The 21,035-nt window shown below is 49.0% G+C and overlaps 2 long non-coding RNA genes across 4 annotated transcripts in view; one reads left to right on the top strand and one right to left on the bottom strand.

Annotated features, from left to right (window-relative positions):
- Window positions 1–3,263: 3,263 nt before the first annotated feature.
- The window catches only part of LOC140686327 (uncharacterized), a 45,394-nt gene continuing 27,622 nt past the window's right edge, over window positions 3,264–21,035 (bottom strand). For 2 of the 3 annotated variants that reach the window (XR_012060060.1, XR_012060059.1), the window contains 3 exons: window positions 9,173–9,269; window positions 3,668–3,789; window positions 3,264–3,419 (listed from right to left, as the gene is read on the bottom strand). This is a non-coding gene — a long non-coding RNA (uncharacterized lncRNA). Of the gene's footprint in view, window positions 3,420–3,522; window positions 3,560–3,667; window positions 3,790–9,172; window positions 9,270–21,035 lie in introns of those variants that run through there. The other variant, XR_012060061.1, reaches the window with a different exon arrangement.
- LOC140686328 (uncharacterized) lies at window positions 8,518–12,958 on the top strand. Its single transcript, XR_012060062.1, has 3 exons — window positions 8,518–8,568; window positions 12,246–12,474; window positions 12,820–12,958. It is a non-coding gene; the product is annotated as an uncharacterized lncRNA (long non-coding RNA).

Here is a 21,035-nt window from a genome sequence, read left to right as displayed (position 1 = left end):
AAGCCATGGAAGTTCAGGGAACAGTGAGAAGGAGAGTGGATCTGGGACATAGGCTGAGTGTGGGGGAGAGTGGCATGGCTGATCTAAGTGAGGATTTGGGCTGATCCCCAGCAAAATTTAAATCTCACGCTGGCTTGGCCCGACAGCATATGTCTGAGCCATGCCTGCCTGCTCATCAACACCAGATCTCATTTCTTTACTAACTTAAGCCAATAAGAATCAAGAGACATTTACACACAATTGCAACATGTTTAACAAGACATGTTAAAGCCAAGTGTTAGTGGGTTTGGGATCTATGCCCTCTCTCCAATCGATGACTGGTTCCATTGCTGCCAACATCCCCATTCACACCAGGAGGAGCAGGAATGGGCAGTGAATTAGGGAAAGAACTCTAGGGCAGGACTTTGGGTCTCATCTAGAGATGGGGGCAGGCTTGACCACAGATATGACTCTGACTGTGCCTGTATGTGCGTGGATGTATATGTGTGAGCGTACACATGCACACTTCCAGAAAGGGGCAGGAATTGGTTCCCACGAAATTTCAAGAGATATCATCCCAATTCCTTATCAGAGAAAGAGGGATAGACTGTTCCATTGACACCCTTCTGGAATTTACATGGGAAGCCTACTTAGGGCTTGAAGAGTGAGGAGGCTTTAATACATAACTTTAAATTATTTGACACTCCTCCTATTGAGAGATGGGGTCTATGTCTCTTCATCTTGAATCTGGGCTACTCTGACCAGTTGAATATGATGAAAGTGATGCTCTGTGACATCCAAGTCTGGATCATAAAAGCCAGTTTCAACCACGTTTGTTGGAATTCTCACCCCTTGAGCAGCCTAAGCTACCATGTAAGAAGTCAGACTATCCTGAGGCCGCCATGCTAGCGAAGCCAAAAGTAGGTGCTTGTTTTAATAGTTCTTGCTGAGCCTGGCCTTTCAGCCATCTCCACTGACACACCAGACATGTGGGTGTTGAAACTCTTGAATCACCCAGACCAGCCCATCCACCAGCTGAATCTCATCAAGTGTCCTCAACAATGCCTTGTGGAACAGAAGAATCACATAGCCCAAATTCCTAACCCATAAAATGGTGAGATATAATAAAATGGTGGTTGTCTGAAGCTACAACGTTTAGGGGAACTTTGTCATTCAGCAATAGATAATGGAAACAAATGGAAATAATAAAGTTTGTTAAGTACTTACTGCATATCTGGCACTGTTCTAAGTATTTGACATGTATTATCTCATTTATCTCATACCTAAGAAGAGGATGCAGAAACCAGAGGAGTTAGTTTATTTTCTCAAGGTAACAGCTTGTAAGTGGGATCACTTAGACTTGAACCCACGGAGTCTAACACCATAGTCTATGCTCCTAACTCTTACCTTAGACTGTAGAATAATAGACATCAAAAGAATCTTAAAGATCACATGACTGAACTCCCTTATTTTACAGAAAAAGAAGTGAATACCATTAAATTCACCCTTGTAAAATAATTAATTGGTTTCAGTTATACTCATGAGCTATACAACCATCACCACTATCTAATTTTAGAGCCTTTTTATCACCCCCAAAAAGGAACCCTGTATCTATTGGCAGGCATGCCCCTTAATTCCACTTTCCGCTCCAGGAGCCCACTAAAATGCTTTTTATCTCTATAGGTCCCTGTCTCTACAGACGGATATTTCATATGAATGAAATTATATAATATGAGGTCTTTTGTGTCTGGCTTCTTCCACTTGGTATAATGTTTTCAAGGTTCATCTATATTGTCTCGTATGTCAGTACTTCATTTCTTTTTATTGCCCAATAACATTCCATTGTATGGATATATCAGTGTATGGAGAACTAGGAAAATTCTTTCTTTTTAATCTATTTTTTAAATTCCTTTCTTATTTACAAACCCTTATGTCGAGATAGACTTTCAGTAGATCTCAACGGGGGAGCTGCTCTGCTACTTATGAAACCCCCATCCACAATCAGGTCCTCTACTAATGGTTTAGCACCAGGTTCCCCATGAACCTGGTGCTTCGAGTGACGGGCTCAGGGGCAGCTGCCACGACAAAGGGCCCCCTGCAATGGACCCCAGTCCTAACACGTAGCAGGGTGTGCAGCGCCACGCAGGGACGCCACGTGTGTTCCCACTGGTGTGGACTGTGGGGGACCCGCTATCTTAGGTGAGAACCAGGAGAATTAAAAGAATAACTCCAGGACCCCACAGTCTCTTTGTGCTGAGTCAGGACCAGATCCCAAGTTTGTTGCCTCCCACTCCATGAAAAAATACAGAATGGAACACTCTTCTATCTCAAAACCCATTTCCTTCTGGACCACCATGCCTACTTCCTGTCCTAGGATCACCGTACCAAAAATCTTGGTTTCAATCTCTGCTATTCACTAGATGTGCAAAACTAACTAGGTCCTTCTGGGAATTTCCAGGTACACACACACACACACACACACACACACACATACACACACACAATTTCATCAGACCCTACGTAAAATTTCTGTTGATACCATCTCAGTGATCAGGATTTTTACTTTCAAAGGTATTAACCTGGCTCAAGATCCTGCACAAAGAACATCTCTTGTCCCTCTCTTCCTTTCCATTCTTTCCTCATGTCATTTAAAGTGGAAAAATTCTGACTACATGTGGCTGGCAGCTTCTAAGTTGAATCCCTGGTTCCTGGTGTTCACATCTCATATAATCTCCTCTCTGTGAGGGACTGGGACCTGCTCACACCCATATAAATGAGTTTGGAAGCAGATTTCCTTGCCCTCACCCTACCCTAGTCAAGTCTTTGGATGAGACCCCAGCCCCAGCTGGCAGCTTCACTGCAGTCTCACGATATGTCGGGCCAAAGGCACCCACCTAAGCTGTGCCCAACTTCATGACCTACAGAAACTGCAAGACAATAAATGTTTGTTGTTTAAAACTACCAAGTTTGGGGGTAATTATTTACACAACAACCAATAACTAATACACTGCATATTAAGGAAAGCTTGGGGGTAAAAATGAGCTATATGTTAAGGAAGAGATAGATGTAAGAGAATTCTTTCCTTCTATCTACCTGTTTGCTCATTCTTCAATATGTTTTTACCTCCTTTGCCTCTAAGGGTATAAAGATTAATGGTATCATTTCTGCCACCAAGGAGCTTCCATTCTAGGGGAGAGGCAAATTTTTAAATAAATTAATAAATCTAACAGTCAGGATTATGTAGATTATGCTGCGGTAACAGATAACCTCAAAAACTCATTGGCTTAACAAAACAAAGGTCTTTTTTATTTTCTCACTCATATTACAGGACCCATGTGGTCACCTGAGGTGTTTATGCCATCACTCAGAGATCCAAGCTGACAGGGGCTCCACCATTTTGTAGCTGCACCATCTTGAACACATGGCTCCTTCAGGTATCTCTTCAGTCACATGGCAAGGGAAGAGAGAGACACTAGAGAACTGTGTATGGATTTACTTTTTTACCACCCCAGCCCAGCAATGATTCACATCACTTCCACTCACATTTCACTGGCCAGAAACTGTATATGGCCTCTTCTAACTACAGACGGTTGGAAAGTATAGTAGAGCACATGGAATACTTGGTGAGCATGATTGTCTCTGCCATACAGAGGTAATAAACACATTACTCAGTTTTGAACACATTTACCTTGAGGAGGAGATATGGAGTAGGCAGTTGGAAATGTGGTTCTGAGGCTCAGACAGGAGTTGGGAGTCTGACCTGTAGGTTTGAGCTCTAACATTGTCTCTTCCTTCTAGAGGGCTTACATTCTAGACAGGGACAGAAACATACAGAAATAGCTGTGATCTACAAGAGATCAAGTTACATGCTATCTGTCTATTAATAAAGTGCCATGAAAAGAAAGATAGAGGAGCAGGGAATCCCACGAGGGTGAGTAGGAGACCCCGAAGCAAAGAGCAATGATAGCTGACCTCTCAGTGGACCAACAGACCTAAACAGGTAAGGAGTTCATGGAAGCAGCAGAGTATGGTGGACTTGAGGAGAAAGGGCACAAGGCAAATAGATAAGCATAGAAAGGCAGGGGGTGGGCGGATAGAATGTTTTAATGCCAGGTCAAGAAGCCCAGGCTCTATGCTATAGTTGTGGAGCAGCAGTGGAGGCTTTGGGTTGGGGCAGGTTGATATGTGAAGAATGGATGGGCAAAGTTTTTGCATTACTTTCCTCCTTTCAATATAAACCAGCTCCTTCTCTCATTTGCATACATACACGTACACACGCACACACACACACACACACGACTTTCTGCCCAAATGCCAGTTCTATACCTTAGTCCTAGATTATAACTAGTTTGTCAGTGTTTCCAACTAGGCAGTTTGCCTGAATTTCTGGCCAGATAATTCCCTCATTTCCTTCTTTCCTTCCTTCCTTCCTTCTTTTCTACTTTCTTATTGACATATAACAGAAAAATACATAAAGCGCATTTTAATTTTAAGTAGAGATTAATGAATTTTTACATGTGTCTACACGCAAATAACACTACTTAAATCAAGATACAGGACATTTTCTTCTTTCCAGTGAGTTCTGTTCTAGAGGAACCACCATTCTGACTTCTGTCATTATTGATTAATTTTGCCTGTTCTAGAACTTCTAGAGATGGAATCATATAATATGCCCTCTTTTGTTTCTAATGTCTGTGAGATCCATCCATGTGGTGGGATCCTGGCCACATTCTGAGCTGCTCCAGCTTTTCAGCCAACGTGTCTTGCTTCTCTTCCACTTTCCTCCTTTTCTTTCTTCCTTCCTCTTTCTTTCTTCCCCCAGTGTGTAGTAAGTACCCTGGCATAGGTGCTCGGGAAACAGCAGTGAGCAACGCAGGCTTGGTTCCTGCCCTGTGAGAAGTGTGTGCTCTAGTGGAAGGGACAAGGTGAAGCAGCAGGTCATTACGACAGAGCATGGTGAGCACAGTGCTCATCAAATCCAGGCACTATGGGAATTCATAGAAGTGGTGTCAAACCCCAACTTTATGGACCATGGAAGATTTCCTGGAGGAAACATCTAAGCTAAGGCCCGAAGGATGATGAGTGTTGTGAGAAATCACCTGTGCAAAAACTGCAAGGCAAGAGAAAAAATCATGTTTTGAAGGAACTACAGGAAGTTTGAAGTACTATTTCTGCTCAGGTGGAGCACAGAGTGCAAAGTGGGTGATGAGGCTGCAGGTAAGGCGGGGCAGATCATGAAGGGCTTTGTAAGCTCCATTAAGGAGTCTAAACTTTTTCCTGGGAGCCCTGGGCCATCACTGAGGGGCTTCATTAGAAGAGTGAATGAGGGCTTGGTTAATTTGATCTATTATTAAATTTTATTTTGATTGTGAATAGTTTTTTAAAAGGCATTTTAGTTTTGGGGGTAGGTACACACATGGTACAAAAGGGCACATAATGTACAGAAATGCAACAAGTTTATGTATGTTAATTTTGTATCTGCCACTTTACCGAGTTCATTGATGAGCTCTAGTAGGTTCTTTGGTGGTATCTTTAGGATTTTCTATGTATAGTATCATGTCATCTGCAAACATTGACAGTTTTACTTCTTCCTTTCCAATTTAGATTCTTTTTTTTTTTTTTTTTGGTCTGATTGCTATGGCTAGGACTTCCTATACTATGTTGAATAAAAGTAGCAAGAGTGGGCATCCTTGTCTTGTTCCTGATCTTAGAGGAAATGCCAAAAGAGCACATAATGAAACACAGGTCTCACTGGCTCTCTTGTCCCCAACTCCCTCAGCAGCCCCATAGGTGTGGCTTTTAGAATGATTGTGCTGGCTGCAGTATGGGAAGCAACACAGTAATGAAGCTAAGATGGAAACAGAAGATCTTTTAGAAAGCTATTGAGCATTCCAAGTTAACAGAGGATGGTAGAAGCCATGGGAGTGATTAGAGAGACACTGAGGAAGCAGAAACAATAGAACTCAGGCACTGATTAGAAATAGATATGAGAGAGGAAGGGGTTAAGGATGACACCCCAGAAAGGAGGAGAGTGCCCTTCAGTGAGCCAAGGGGGAACCAAAGGGAGCACAGTTAGGGGAATGTGGTGGATGGTGTGCAAAAACGGCCGCCAGCAGTGCCTTCCCCATACTTTCATCTATTTTTCTCTCTCTTTGAATCTGGGTGGCCCTGTGACTGGCTTTAACCAACAGGATGCAGCAAAATTGATGTCCTGACAGTTCAGATCTAAGTCTTAAAAGGCTTGGCACAGCTTTCTCTTTTGCCCTCTTGGAAGCCAGTCATCATGTCCAGAAGTCCAAACACCCCATGGGAGAGAGAGAGACTACGTATAAAGAGAGGGAGAGAGACACCCTGTGGATGATGAGAGACTATGAAGAGAAAGAGAGAGGTCCAGCCAGCCCCCATCTCCTCCAGCCATGCCAGTGGAGCTGCACAGGCTTCAGACAATACTGAATGGAGCTGAGGGAAGCTGTCCATGTCAAATCCTGCCCAAAGTGCAGAATTGTGGGCAAATAAAAGATTGTTCTTGTTTTAAGTTTTGGGGTGGATTGTTACTCAATAGACAGCTGAAAGAGGTGGGCTAGGGGGTGGGAGAGAGAGATTATGAGTTTACTGTCTTGCCCATCTCTACCTTACAGTTCCATAACCATGGTCTGCTGCTTTCTTCCTTTCATTTTAAAAATCCCTAATATAGTCTGGAGCTTTCATCTAGGAGGTTCAGGTGTCCTGGTCTGTTGTTTCTCCAGTGCCCACATTCAACAGCTCTGCCATCCACTGCAGGTTGATTACTGTTTTCTTCAGCCAGCTGAGGGTTGGTTCCAATTCCATCTTTTGGTTTGGGGGAAATAATTTTTTTTCTGACATCATACCCCTGGGGGAAATGTTATTTCTTTGTATTCCTCATTTTCTAATGCAGGACTGAATATAAAGTAGCTGTTCATTAAATGTTAGATGATTGGGTAAGGAAGCTTGCTTGGAGAGAGTCCTAAATAGAGTCCAGTTCCTGAGTTCCTGTCCCCAACCCAAACCCTTCAGTTTCTCTATTTATTTGAGGAGAAGTTCTCACCTCATCCTTTCTCTCTAACTCAGGAGCTGGTCCTTAGCTGGGGGGTGGAGAGTGAGGTGGTAATGATGAGTTAAAGGGCTCAGACACCATCAGAGAGCCATCCCCTCTGTGCCTCCAAGGAGAATAGTGGGGGCCCAGGAAGAAGCAGATGATGTGATATGGGCAGGTGACTGATGGGGACAAAGACGTGAGAGGTGTGTCTGCATTCCTCAGCGGGGCCCAGGAGGAGGGCATGTGTGTCTGCTGGCGTACATGACTGACCCCAGGTTCTCTGTCTCAGTGACCCTCTTCTCCCCTAACACAGGACTGCCACCAAGAGCTCAGCCATCTGGGAGAGATGCCATTACCTGCCTCCATGTCTAGTGTTTCCCTAGGGCAGGGACCACCCCCTTCCTCTGAACTGCCCCTCCAGGGCACCCTCCTTACAGTCCCTGTTGACTGCTCTTTGTGGTCGCCCAGCGCCCATTTCTCCACAGCTCTGAGGGGACGGAGCATCTTCCATGGGCCCCCAAGCCTAGCTCAGTCACAGAGAACTCTAAGCAGGGATGCAGGAGAGACTAGTTCAACCTTCTCATATTCAAAATAGGAAACCAAGGCCAGGTCATGGGAGGCACTTGCCCAAAGTCCTCAGCTGGTTCAGGGCAGACTTGGGGCCAAGACCCACATTTCTAAACTCCTAAGTCGATGCCCTTGGTGGCCTCCAGCCTCTAGAGGGGCTCAATCCTCTCTGAGTTCCATTTTCTCTTTACCATTCTCTTTTCTGTGCGTCTCTGGTCCACATCCTCTGGGTAGAGGCACTTTCCTTGGGGGAAGGCTGGCAAGCAGGCAGCCTTTCCTAATCAGCATGGAACTTACAAAACCCATTTCTGCACACTGAGGTGGGTGTGCACTTGCGCACACACACCCACCTGCAGACACCATCGTCGTGCCGCTTACCACAATTGCTGGTGCTTGGGCACCAGACATGTGCGCACCAGAGAGTCACAGACACACCTCCACTGGGATCGCCTGTGCTCTCCACAGTCCGCCTGTGCTCTCCACAGTCCCCCTCTGCAGATGGACCCTGGCACAAACACAAGTCATAGGACTCCCCGCCTGGCCTCAGCCCTTGGTGTCCTCCAAAGTGGCCTAACTGGTGGCAACTGAGCAAAGACAGCTGAACGACCAGTTCTGGCCCTGAATCCAGAGGTGGGAAGCAGAGACAGACAGGTGCAGAGCTGTCCTCAGTCCAGACACAGCTCTGTCCCCTTAGCGCTCCTGCCAATGGGTCCCTGAATGTCCCTTCCTGAGTGGATAATGAGAGGGTGAGGACCCCACTTTCCTTCTTCCTGCTCGCTGGGCCACCCCTCCCCCTTCTTGATAAGAATCTGTTTGAATGAAGCTCCTGCCAGGCCGGTTCCATCTGAGACACAGCTGGATCTCTTAAAACACAAGGGGAGATGTTTACCTTTCCTCTCAGCCCTGCCCTGTCACCTCCTCCTGGGCACTGCCAGCCAAGGGCACTGCCTGGTGAGACAAATTAGGTAAGACGGTGCTGGGCCCCTGGAACCTACGGTGTCAGTGGGGAGGGTGGGCAGCAGAGCCGGAGGGGAGGGGCAGGTAGGGCAGGAACTTCTGAGGTCCCTTCAGTGTTTGTTCACCTCTTCCCCGCCCCCACCTCCCCTGGCCCCAGCCATTCCAATGCCCCCACCTCTGGAAAAGCTGAATTGGGATTCGATCCTCAGCAAGTTGCCAGAGTTCCGGAGCAGCTGTCCCAGGCTTGAGGGGGAGGGGGCCAGGAATGCTGGGGCTGAGGCCTGGGCCGCCCCAGACAGAGCCGGCTCTGAATTCTGGGAATGTTTGTGCAGCTGGAGCCCATTAGGGGAGGGAGCCGGGCCGCTTATTAATCCCAGCCTTGTTCCTCGGGAGGGGCTGGGGCCCTGCACATGAGTGGAGGGGGCCAGGGCCCTGCTATGGGCGGCCGGGCCCCCAGCCCTCAGCCGCCTGCTTGCTTGAGTCTCAGACAGGAGCTTGGAGATCTGGGGCCCTGCACCTCGGTTTTGCATGGTGACCATGTGTGTTGGGGGGCATGGGCACATGTAGGGGGCCTGTGGGGGCCACACTAAGGTTTGACAGAAGTGCTCCTACCTGGGAGGTGGGAGGCACACAGCGGTCCCGGGAGGGGGTGCTGGATACTCCTCAGTGATCCTCACCTGCCCAGCAGGGACTGTGGCAGTCACCCTTGCTAGGGAGAGAAGAGAAGAAGGAGGGAATGAATTACTATTGCCCAATATTTGAATGTGTGCTCAGAGGGGGCTGAGGTGTGAGTGTGGAGGCAGCCACGTGGGTCGTATCCGGCCACAACTCCAGAGGATGCCATTTACAAGGGGCACCCTCTGCAGTCCTGCAGCGTGTGACGTGCTCAGCCACGCATGGTGCTCCTGCGTGCAGGGAGCCTGGGGGCCTGAATTTGGTTCCAAGCTAGCACGGCTATAGGATATAGTACCCCAAAAGACCTGGCATGGTGTTCCAGCTCTACTGACTAGCTGTGGGGCCTTGGATATATTTCTTACCTCTCTGAGCCTTACTTGCTTTATCTGCAACTTGGCTTCAGGTCTGTTCTCGTAGGGCTGTTGCATATATCATGTTCCTCTACCTGTCCACGTATCCATCCATCTGTCTATCCATCTATCCCACAAACTTGATGGCTACTATATGCTACACACTCGGTTGGTTACTGGGGCCACAAAAGTGAATAAGGACCCTGACCATTAAAAGCTCATCCTTAATAGTATGGGGTGGGGTGGGGTGGGGTTAGTCACACACACACACACAGTGTGAATGGACAGCACTCTAACCCTGGGCCATAGAGAGTGGAGGAGGAAGCACTGCTGGCCAGCCTGTTACCTGTATGTTCTTAAGATGACATCTGTGAAGGTGCCTGTACAATGTAAGGCCCAGCCCAGTGTGGGGAGAGGCTGTGCAGGACCCTCTGGGACAGAACTGAGGTCCCCTGTACTGCACATGCTCAGACTCTGCCACATCTCTGGCTGGCGGCCGGGGCTGTTAGATGCTCAGGGTGATAATACCAGAAAGGTTCCAGAAGGAATTCTACTAGAACCTTGAACAGGTTGGCAGCTGTGACCAAAAGCAGCACCCTCCTTTTTTCTTTTTTATTGAAGTGTAGTTGATTTACAATGTTGTCTTATTTTCTGGTGTACAGCATAGTGATTCAGTTATACACATACATATTCCTTTTCATATTCTTTTTCAGTATAGGCTATTACAGTAGGACCTTGTTGTTTATCTATTCCAGCACCCTCTTTAGGGAGCATGGAGGAAGGCTCTATGACCAATTCCTTAGAGAGAAGGTTAGCTTTGATGTCTTCACTGAACTACAGTCCCAATTCATCATGGGAGATGGAGATGGGAGGGACCGGGGCAAATGAGAGGGAGAAGGTCACTGAGGGGCAGGGGCCTGGGGAGCTTTGAGCAGGGATCCTCTGCCTCAGCTGTCCCGAGGCCTTAGCCAAGGGGAGGGAGGAAGGCCTCCTCTCTACCCCTCATTCCCCACAAGACTCCCTTAGTTCATTCATGGGGTCTCCAGTTTAGGTAGGGTGAGCTCCTTTCAAAACTTAGAGAATTTCCCCTAAAGGGCTGAAGGGACGGGAACCACCAAACACCAAACCTGGTAATTAGTGTGACAAAAATTTGGAATCGAGGGATGGGCAAGGAGTGGAAACAGCTGTCTGAGAATTCCCTAGTCATATCCCAAAGCAGTGGCCCCAGTGGCTCCAAATGCCATCACCCATTTTAGGCAGAGATAGTCTCTAAATTGAGTACTGCTTGTCCAAGGGCCTCGTTGCTCTTGAGCCCCAGACCCCATGGCTAAGGGACTAACACCAGAATGTCTCTGTTGAAGAGAATCATGGGGGTGAGAAGGAGGCCCCCAGCATTCTGGAGGCTCAGTTCCTGCTTTTAGGAAACCCCAGTCTAATAGGGGAGATGGCCCCTGCCCTCAGGGAACTCCTATTCTAATGGAAGGGAGACAGCATTTGTCATCTAGGAATACCTAGACTGATGGTAGAGGCATAGTTTCTGTCCTTGGGAAACCCCCAGTCTGATGGTAGAGGCTGCATTCACATACTCACACACACACACACACACACACAGATACAAACACACACACACACACACATACACACACACACACGGCACAAAAAGTTATAAACATGGAGTGAATACAAGATGACCTATTCATGACTTAGTATCAGTTATGAACAGTCAGGACTAGTAGAATGAGTGACAGGGGAGGAGAAATGTGGACTTGAATCAAGGAAGACCCCGTGTACTGAAATGGATGAGAGTCGGTTGCAGGAGGGCATTTTCTATGCACAGATGCCCTGACTCTCTCTCCCCTTAGAGGGGAGGGCTGTAAAATGTCCAGACTGAACTAGCTGATCCCTAAGACCTCTGGCAACTCTAACAGCCTAGACTTCCTGACCCCAGCCCTCTCACCCCTGCTTCCTCTCCCTCAGAGCCTCCCCCACCCCTGCCCTTCCTCTCAGCCTCCCATTTGGTCTCTCCTGAGGCAGGTGGTCCAGCCAGCTGCTTGGCCTGTGTGGCGATGAGATCCCACCCACAGTGTGGGATGGCGTTCAGTGGGGGTGGGCTGTGACCCGAGGAGCTGACAGCTGGGTTTGGGGCTCTGGCTGGGGGTGCTGTGGTGAGGACATGGCTTGGGACAGTTTTCCCCAATGCCCTCAAGAAGGGGAGATTTGTGGGGACGGAGAGAAGTTTTTGGAAGTCATCATGGGTTCAGGCTGTGGTAGGTCTGGGTCCCTTGTGGAGGCCTGGGCGGGGCCATCAAGGAAGAACAGGTTGAACTTCACTTCCCCTGAGCTGGGGGACACTGGGGCTAGAGTCGGGCCAGGCTGGGTGGTTCCTGCAGCTGCTGGGTGTGCTTGTTGTGAGGGAGCTGGGGGGCGTGGGGGTGCGATGTGGATTGGAAAGGACAGCTGGCTCTGCCAGGAAACATTGCCTGACACCCCTCCTGAGACCTTCCCCTCCCCCTCCCCCACCCCACACACGTGGGCCAGGGTTGGATGGGGGGACTCTCCACCTACCAGAACAAGAGGCCAGAGGCTGGGGAGAGCCTAGAGAGGGAGTTGGGCCTAAGGGAGCTCTGTTATTACCATCTCCGTGCCTTTCCCTTGGACAGGTTTCCATGAAAAGAGTGCCCAGCGTAGACGACGTAGATGACGTAGATGACGGCTGGATGGCTGAATGGATGGATGCATGGAGGACTCAGCTCCTATTGTCACAGATTCAGCCTATAGCGCTTCCTCTATACCGCTGGTTCTTAAACTTGCACAGCACCTAAGTATCCCTTGGTGGGCTTGTTAAAACATAATGCCAGGAAGGCCACCTCACTTCAAGATTTTGATTCAGTAGGTCAAGGGCGATGGCTGAACATTTGAATTTCCACCAAGCTCCCTGGTGATGCTGATGCTCCGGGTCCCCAGGCCATGCTTTACTCCTTCTTCCTCCCCTCCCTGCTCAGCTGTCTCATTCCTCTCCCAGCCACTGCCTGTCTGCCCCGACCCGCTACCCCAAGCACAAGCCACCCCAGCTGTTAGGGGCTAAGCACATGGCTGGGGTGGCAGAGGGCCAGAGGCAGATCCTGTGGGAGGAGAGTGTGCGGAGCTGGGCTCAGCCTGGCTTTTTCTGTCTGATCCAGACCCTGGCAACACACTGAGGTGATTCTCTATCCCCTCCTTTCCTCTCTTCCCCAGCACAGTGACCTTCAACCTGTGGGGGCCCTGGGAATTCGTAGATGGACCAAGCATCATCTGCAGATTGCAGATTTCCTACTGTCCCCCAGATCTGGGTGCTGTTGTTCTTCAAATATGGCTGGATGCTGTTGTGGTGAAAAAAATATAAAATTACTTAAAAGTCTTCATGAATTTATTCTTTTTTAACTTAAAAACTTATAAAATATATCATACTTATAAAGCATATTAGCATTTTGGCAAGGTGAATTTTGGCAAGATGAATGACCATTAACAGCCTCTGAGAGCATGCAGGGCTTGCTCCAGCCTCATTTAAGTTCCCTCTGTGTCCTCACCACATAAGCCTTTCTTCAATTATACAAATGGACCTGTTCCCTCTGGCCTCTGTGCCTTTGCATATGCTGTTCCCTCTGCCTACAATAATCCAATAATTTGTCTCACTTTACACCCACTCCCTCCAATCCTTGGCCTGGTTAACTCTTACTTTTCCCTCAAATCTAGACTAAGCACTTCCTTAATGAATCTTTCCCATCCCCCAACCATGTTAATTCCCCCATTAGAGGCTCTCTCAATACATATTTATGTATTCTTCTGTCCATAGCCCTCAACATTGTTTTAATTTTACATTATGTACATGGTTTTGATTAATTTCTGACTCCCCTATCAGTCTGAAATTTCCTTGAGGCAGAGCCCATTTGTTGCAGCTCTAGAGCTAACCACAGTGCCTGGCACAAACCAGGTGTTTAATAAACATCTGATAAGTGATGTAGTCAATTAGCCAATCGACAAATAAAAGATCCCCTCCATTGCTGAAAGCACTGGCCAGGGGCTTCTTATGGGGATTTTCTGACCACCTGTTCTCATAGGTGGACCATGGCTTTGACTTCCACAGTGGAGGTGAGAGAGAAGCAGAGGTGATTGGCTGGCAGCCAGAGTAGTAGGAGTGGGGAGGAAGAGAGGACATTGGAAGGAGAAGAGTAGAGAAGGGAGAGAAGAAAGTGCAGAGAGAGAGAAGAGAGAAGTGAAGAAAGATCCGAAAAGGAGAAAGAGGACAAAGCCCTCTTAGGATAAAGTGAAAGGAAGAGAATTTCCAGAGATCAGGATGGGGTCATAGGGTGGGGTCAGAGGGGCGTCATTTGACTGCCTTGCTTTGTGACCTCCTCCACCATGCTCAGTCACCTTCTCTCTTTCTCCATCTCTTGGTCCCTCCCCCTTTGCCCCAGGAGCTGGGCTAGTTTATTTTCCTTGGGAAGGCTTCCTGAAAGGGGAGCCTGGTTTTCCTGACACATGAAAAGTGTCTCAGACTGCCATCTGACCCCTCCTGCAGAGCTCCAGCTCCAGGGAGTTTGTCTGACATGCAGTCACACACGTGGACACATGCATATATCCTGGCACATGGCACACACATGCACCCAGGGACTCCAGGGTAAGTCTAGGAGTTGTGTAACCTCAGAGGTGTTTGTAAACAGGCACTCCTTCGCAAGCAGATGAGATGTAATGCATATAAACCCAAAGCATATCCCCTACGTGGGTGCCTGATACCTGTGTTTGCCTGCCCGGCAAGTGAAACGTTCGCATGTGAGACGTTATTCTGAGCACCCTGAGTGTACGCATTTCACTGTACTCTTGGTGGCAAGAAGAGTTAGAGTGATGGACACATGTGGTGTGACTGGTGGTGTGAGTGGCGGGTGTGGCCCAGAGCCAGCTGCAGCTTCTCCCTGAGTCAGAGGAGGAGTTGGCCCAAGAGACCACCCACTGCGTTGGAGTGGGTCCTCCCCTTGCCTGTGGGTGGGAGGTGGGATGTCTGTGTCCTCAGCGCTCCCTGACTTCAGGCTCTTGTGGAGTCCTTACACCATCTGTACTTCCATAGAGGGCCCCTGGGAATTGGGAGGGAGTTTTCTGCTTCACACACACTTCTTCCTCCTAGACTCACTGCCCGGGGACCAAGCCCGCTCCACTGGGCTTAGGGCTCTTGCCGTCTAAGAAGAGCCTCATTGTGGGGTGGAAAGCTCAGGGACTGCTCTGCCCCTACCAGTTGTGGGACTGTGCAAAAATAATAATCTCAGCACTGACTACACATAATTTGTCAGGTATTTCTTGCACTATATATTATTTAATACTTCCATCAAGTCTGTGAAGAGCTTTATCCTTTAGGAATGGGGAAGCTGAGGCTTTAGGGGATAAAAATCTTGCCCCATTCATAGAGCTAATGAGGCCAAGAGCTGGGATTTGGTCTCAGGTCTGTCTGCTGCCCAAGTCCATGGTCTTGAACACTGCACCATACTGCCTCCAACTTCGCTTGCCTCACCCTGTCTTTGGCTATAAAAATACCTACTTCAGAAGTTTTCCAGCAAGGAATTGAGATGATTTTTGTAAAATGGCCTAGCACAGTGCCTGGCATGTAGGGAGCATTTGAAAACTCGGTTTTCTTTCTCCTTTGGGTCCCTGTATGGAGAAAAGTGGGGCGTGCAATGCTCCCCTGACCTGAGGGAGTGGGCTTTGGCAGCAGGGAACGAGGTGGGAAGGTAGGCAAAGAGGTAAATTAGAAACCAAGCCCTCCCATCTACCACTTTGACCTCCAGAACCTGGCTCTCGTGGGAAGCCAAAGAGACCAGTGATCATCATCCCACAACCCCAACACTGACCCACGCCTCCTCACCCACTACGGGAGGCGTGCAACTGGAGAGGACAAGGAACCTCCCCACCCAGAGCTTGTTGGCCTTCTCTCTGACACCCCCCAGGGAAAGGAGGCATTCCCAGACTCCCAGACAGAAGGAGGAAAGGGAGGGGGTAGGGGGAGGGGAGGAGGGGCCGCCACACACTGAAGCCTTTGTGGGATTCCCAAGTGTCGATGTGGAAACACTTCATATATCAAGTGTGTTTGTCCCTCCCTGGGGAAGGTGGAGGCAAGAGGGAGGGAGGAGGGGGTGGAGGCCAGGCCATCGGCTTGGGCTTTGGGCCTGAAATAGGAAACACCAGCGTGTAACCCGAGTCGAAGGGGAGGGGTCCGCCCAGAACCCTTTCTTGAGGAAAAGACCTGTTCTTGGCTCCTGGGATCCATAATGGAGGCTTCGGCTCCCCTTCTCCAGGCCTCAAGTCACTGTGCAGAAACATGCACACCCGTCACTCCTTCCAGATCCCAGGTTCTTCCTGTCAGGCTCTGGAGCTCCCTTCCCTGCATCCTACTCCTGCTAACTCCCTGGCCTGCCCTTCAGTCCTCCCAGAGCCCACTCTTCCCTCTGTCCCATCCCCCACCCTATGCCTGGATCCCTTTCCCCTTCCTTCAGTCTTCCAAATCCTGCTCTGGTTGAGCCTCTGAAACCCCTGGCCTCCACCTCACCTGGATCTCCTCCTGGACCTCACACTCTCTTCAACTACAACCTTGCCTCCTTCTGCCCCAAATTGTTCCAGGACCCTAGTTCATTTTCCTCCAAGTCTTGACACATTCTCTGCCTCTGTTCCCTAACTCATGGCCTTGACCCAGCTGACAACATGATGATAACAAGGATGCCAGGCTGGCACTGAGCCACTGTCCCAGGAACCTTGTAATGGCTACGACTGTGATGATTTTGGAAGTTAGTGCTATCTGTTTACTTATTCAAGAATTATTTATCGAGAGCCTCCTACATGCCAGATCCTCTGCTAGATGCTGGATGCCTTCATGGAGCTCACAGTTAGTATGCATTACCCTTGGGCTCTGGCAAGAGGATTCTCTGTTCTGGGAGCCTCCAGTTGCTCACCACCCCGCAGAGCAAAGAGTTCATGGGATGCGCCTACTCTGAGCCTGCATGGCCCCTCCACTCTCCCTCCTAGATCATGCTCTGGGTTCCTGGCCCAGTGTTGTGTGGAACTGTATTGAAGTCTGAGTCCTCCCTACCACCCCCCATACACACAAAAAAAACACCATAATACTGATCCCATCTTAGAAAAAAATGTTATTTTGTTTATCATGGGCCTTTTACATTCATTTTGACTTTTAAAATACTGCATTAAAGATTATTTATCATTATTTTGGGCATCCATTAAATTTTGCACCTGAGCTGGAGGCCTCACTGATCCCCAGAATTTCCTATTTAAGTGACCCCAGACTGTTTCCAAGACCTGCAGATCTCTTTCCCCTTTCATCTTACCTACCCCTACCCACCAAGGGCAGGCCAAGGGCAAGTGTGTGTACCCTTAGGGCAGACAGGAGGGTGGGACTTGCACATGGGAGCTGGGGAGGTGTCCTCACCTGAGCAGAGCAGAAAGGAACTGTTGGTGAGAAGAGAAGGTGAGTAGGTGAGAGGATGGGCAGAACTGTCACATTCCAGCACTAAACTCCAGAGTCGTTTTGAAAGTAGATCCATGAAGGTTAGAGGGTAGGATAGATCTTAGTTAACATTTGTTCACTTGATTGATAAATTTTAAATATTTAGAAATATGGTTTGCAGCTTTTTATTTGTACTCTTGCCCCAAGCCCCCAAGATGTTAAGGGCAGGCCTGCTTAGAGGGATGGCGAGTGGAGGGACAGAAGTTACCAGGGTACAGGAGATCAATCTGATCTTTTCACCGCGACTGAGTTCCCACCTGTATACCTTTGCTCCTGTTCGTCCCACCATCAACTCCTACCCACCCTTTAAGTCCCTCTCTTCCCTCTGCAAAGTCTTCAGTGGTCCCCGCTGCCCTTGGTGGCCTCTCTCTCCTCCAAACTGTGCCATTTACTGCCAGCACCACTCCCTGGGCCCTCCTTGCCCGCGCTGTCTGGTATCAGTCCTCCAAAAGCTGTTTTGCGCTGTCGTCTTAACTTTCCCTGCGTGTCCGTGCCCGCGCATGCGCACGAGCATAAAGTCCCGGGAACTGGCTTGTCAGTGTTTTAATGGTGCTGACGATGTATCCTTCAAGTTTATTCTTCAAATTCCCTACAGTTAGGCCTGAGGGGGAAATGGGTTTGAAATTAGCCAGAGACCTAGGATTGATGCTGTCCCTACCTGTTATTAGCTATATGACTTTGAGCAAGTTAGCCTCCCCAAGTCGCAGATTTCTGCTTATAAAACAGTAAAGACTGCTTGGCAGGGTGTTATGAACGTAAGAGGTAATATATATAAAAGGCCTGACAAAGTAGGCAGTCAATAAAATGTTAACTATAATAATTATGTTATTACACTTGGTATATTACTGTACAGTTTACATTTATTATGTGCCTGCTTTTGTTCATATAACAATTATAATTAAATATGATCAAAGGAATTATATAAACCGGATGATTGAATGGGATGATCGGAAGGCCGAAGAAACCTAACAGAACAGAGATGGAGCTCTTCTGACTTGAGACTTTGCAGACTGGGAAAGACTGAGGACATCTGGAACTGGGCTGCTTTGGTAAGGGGATCCTTGGACCCTGTGGTTCCTCTCTGGGCATTTAGCATAGAAGTGAGCAATACAGGGCTCAGAATTAATCCTTCCACATGGCTAAAGCCTCTTGACCCCGAGTGCTGCATTTAGCCACGCCAGCCACACCCTTGGCACAACCTTGTCCCTGCCCTGCTAGCAGAGGCTGCTGTGTGTCAGGCATCACCTCCAACTGCGGTGGAGTTGGCCGGTCTTCCCAGGTGGGTCTCCTGCCCTAGCACACCCCAGAGTACCCGCTTAGGAGAAACCACGAGAACCAAGGGCTAGGGGAGCCAGAGACACTGGATCCCAGCTCCCAGGACCACCCACCCTGACCTCCTCCCCTAAGATTATTAAAAACATATTTCCAGGGGATTAGCAACTATGCCTGGGATGTTGATCGCTAACCTTCAGTCCAACCAATGGTTTTAATCACTAGCTGCAGCCACATTAACATTACTAACTAATGAGCAGTCTGCAAGGCGGGGTGGGCATAGAGTGAAGGATTGGGGTGGGGAGGGAGGCACCTGCTGTGTGACTGAGCCAAGGGGCCACCCTGGGAGAGAGTGGCTCAAAACTGCTTCCCTCCTCACCAGGAGACCAGCTCTGTAGGGCACTGAAGACACCAGTTTGGGGATGGAGAGCCTAGGTCCAGGCATTCTGAATTACTAAATCTTGGGGTAACCACCAGTTAGATTCCCTGTGGATGAGTCCAGAACAGGGAGCTCATCTGTACTTGGCCAAGTTCCTAGACTGGAACCCTTGTAAAGACCTAGCTCTTGGCTCACAAGTGTGTTCAGAATGTAGGCGATCCAGATTCAGAGCCTTCGCCATTATCCCATGGCAGGAATGATGGCTAAAAGTCCACTCCTAGTCTTACCTCCACCCTTCCCAGCTGGGATCCCATTTGCAGCAAGCTATGAGAAAAGAATTGTCCAGTAAGGGAGGCTAAAAGGTGGCCATTGGTGCACTCAAGTTCCCTCTGTCTGGAAGTATTAAGAGAGCAGATGGCAAGTCGATAAAGCAGGAAGAGCATGGCCCAGGAATATGACAGGAAGGAAAAAACAGAGGTACATGAGGTGGTGGAGGGAGAGTCGACAGGTTAAGGAGGGTCTAGAGACCCCTATGGCTTTTTAAGAACACCCTGGAAGAAGCTAGCTGACCAGAAAGGATTCAGTCCTTGTAGATCATGGCTGGAAACTTTGATGTTCAGCAACTGGTTACCAAAGCCCTGGCCCTGTTACCATCCTCACTTTTTCTGTCTCTCTCTGCCTCTGTCTCTGTCTCTGTCTCTGTCTCTCTCTCTCTCTCTCTCTCTCCCTCTCACCTCTGTTTGTGCTCTAATGAATGGCTAAGGCCTGGAGTTGGCGTCCTCTTCACCCAGTGCAGATTTTCCCCCAGGGATGGTCCTAGGAGCTCTGCTCTAGGGCCACTAGCTCTTCGTTCTTTACTATCAGCCTCTCTGAAAGCAGCTCCTCCACTCATCCACCTGGACAGAGCACCCCCTCTCCTCTGTGTGCACGCTCTGTGCTAGCCCCCTGAGAATGAGCCATGGGAAGGAAGGGTCCTGCTAGAACCTGCAGGAACTCAGAAGTAAGAAAGGTGCAGATTCCAGAGACAAATGGAGCCAAATGTCAGTCAAATAGTGAGTACACGTTCAGCCAATCAGTTGAAAAGAAAAGCAAGAAAGGCTCTTCTGAAGAAGACGAGGAGGTGTAGAAGGAGCTGGGGTCCAGGCCCAGGTACAGAGAGGCTAAGGTGCAGGGTGGAGAGCCATTTGCTTGGAGTAAGCCCATGGGCTCTGAGGTGAGGGCTGGTAGTGGGGAGGGGGATGTAGTGTGGACTTGACCCCTGGAAGCTCAGATTAAAATGTCTGGTGTAAATTTGAAGGAGATGGAGGCTCCTCTGTGAAGCCCTGGGCAGGACAGCATCCCTCTGTGCTTTCCCCAGGCAGAGGCAGGCCTGAGGGAGAGAGTGTCCTGGGGACAGTTACCCTGGAAACTGTCCAGTAACCTGCTACCCAACCCAATCTGATGTCTCTGAAATCAAGGGCCCCAGCAGCCCCTCCTGTCCCACCCCGCACTGCCAGTGACAGCAGAACCATCTCTGAAATAAACACCATATAAGAACAACAACCCCTAGAAACTCCAAAGGGGCTTTGATGTTGGGGCCAAGGGTTTTGACTAAACAAACTGGAAGCGATTTAGGCCAGAGAATGCTGGCGGCGGCGCTGAGGCGGCTGCACTGGGGAATTGAGTCAGGCCGCCAGGAGCTAGAAAAGGACTCTACCCTCCCCACCCCCAATCAGCCACCCTGGGACCTCAGAGACCAGTCCAGAGATTCACAGAGATGCATGCATCTCCCCTACTTTCCTCCTTCCTCCTGTCAGAGGGGCTGGACCATCTAAGGACCTCATATCCACCCAGCCAATGCTGGGCTATGAAGTGGACCAGACTGGTGGGATGTCCTCCCCTCCTCCCCAATCCCACTCCAAGCACACACCCACTGCCCTCCATTTTCTCCACGTCTTCTCCTCAGCCAGTCCTTATTTCAAATGTCTACATAAGGAACAACTAATTCTAGGAACAAATCTGGATTCAGTCTGAAAAGTCCTTGACCCTGTAACAGCCACCTCTCTCTGGCACTGAGAGGGGTCAGTCCCAGCTAGAGTGAGAAGTTCAATCCTTAGAGTGCCACCGATTCCCTCCCTAGAGAGTGGCCTCCATGAGGGCAGGAACTGCATCTTGTCCATCTCTGTGTCCCCCATCATGCCTAGCATCATGTCTAAGGAAGATAGGTGTTCAGTACCTGTTTGTTGAATGAACAAATAAATTATCACTTGGGGAAATCAT

The sequence above is a fragment of the Vicugna pacos genome, chromosome 16, assembly GCF_048564905.1.
Source record: "Vicugna pacos chromosome 16, VicPac4, whole genome shotgun sequence".
Taxonomy (NCBI): Eukaryota; Metazoa; Chordata; class Mammalia; order Artiodactyla; family Camelidae; genus Vicugna; species Vicugna pacos.
The sequence above is the reverse complement of the archived record's forward strand: the minus strand, read 5'-3'. Positions and strand labels throughout refer to the sequence as shown.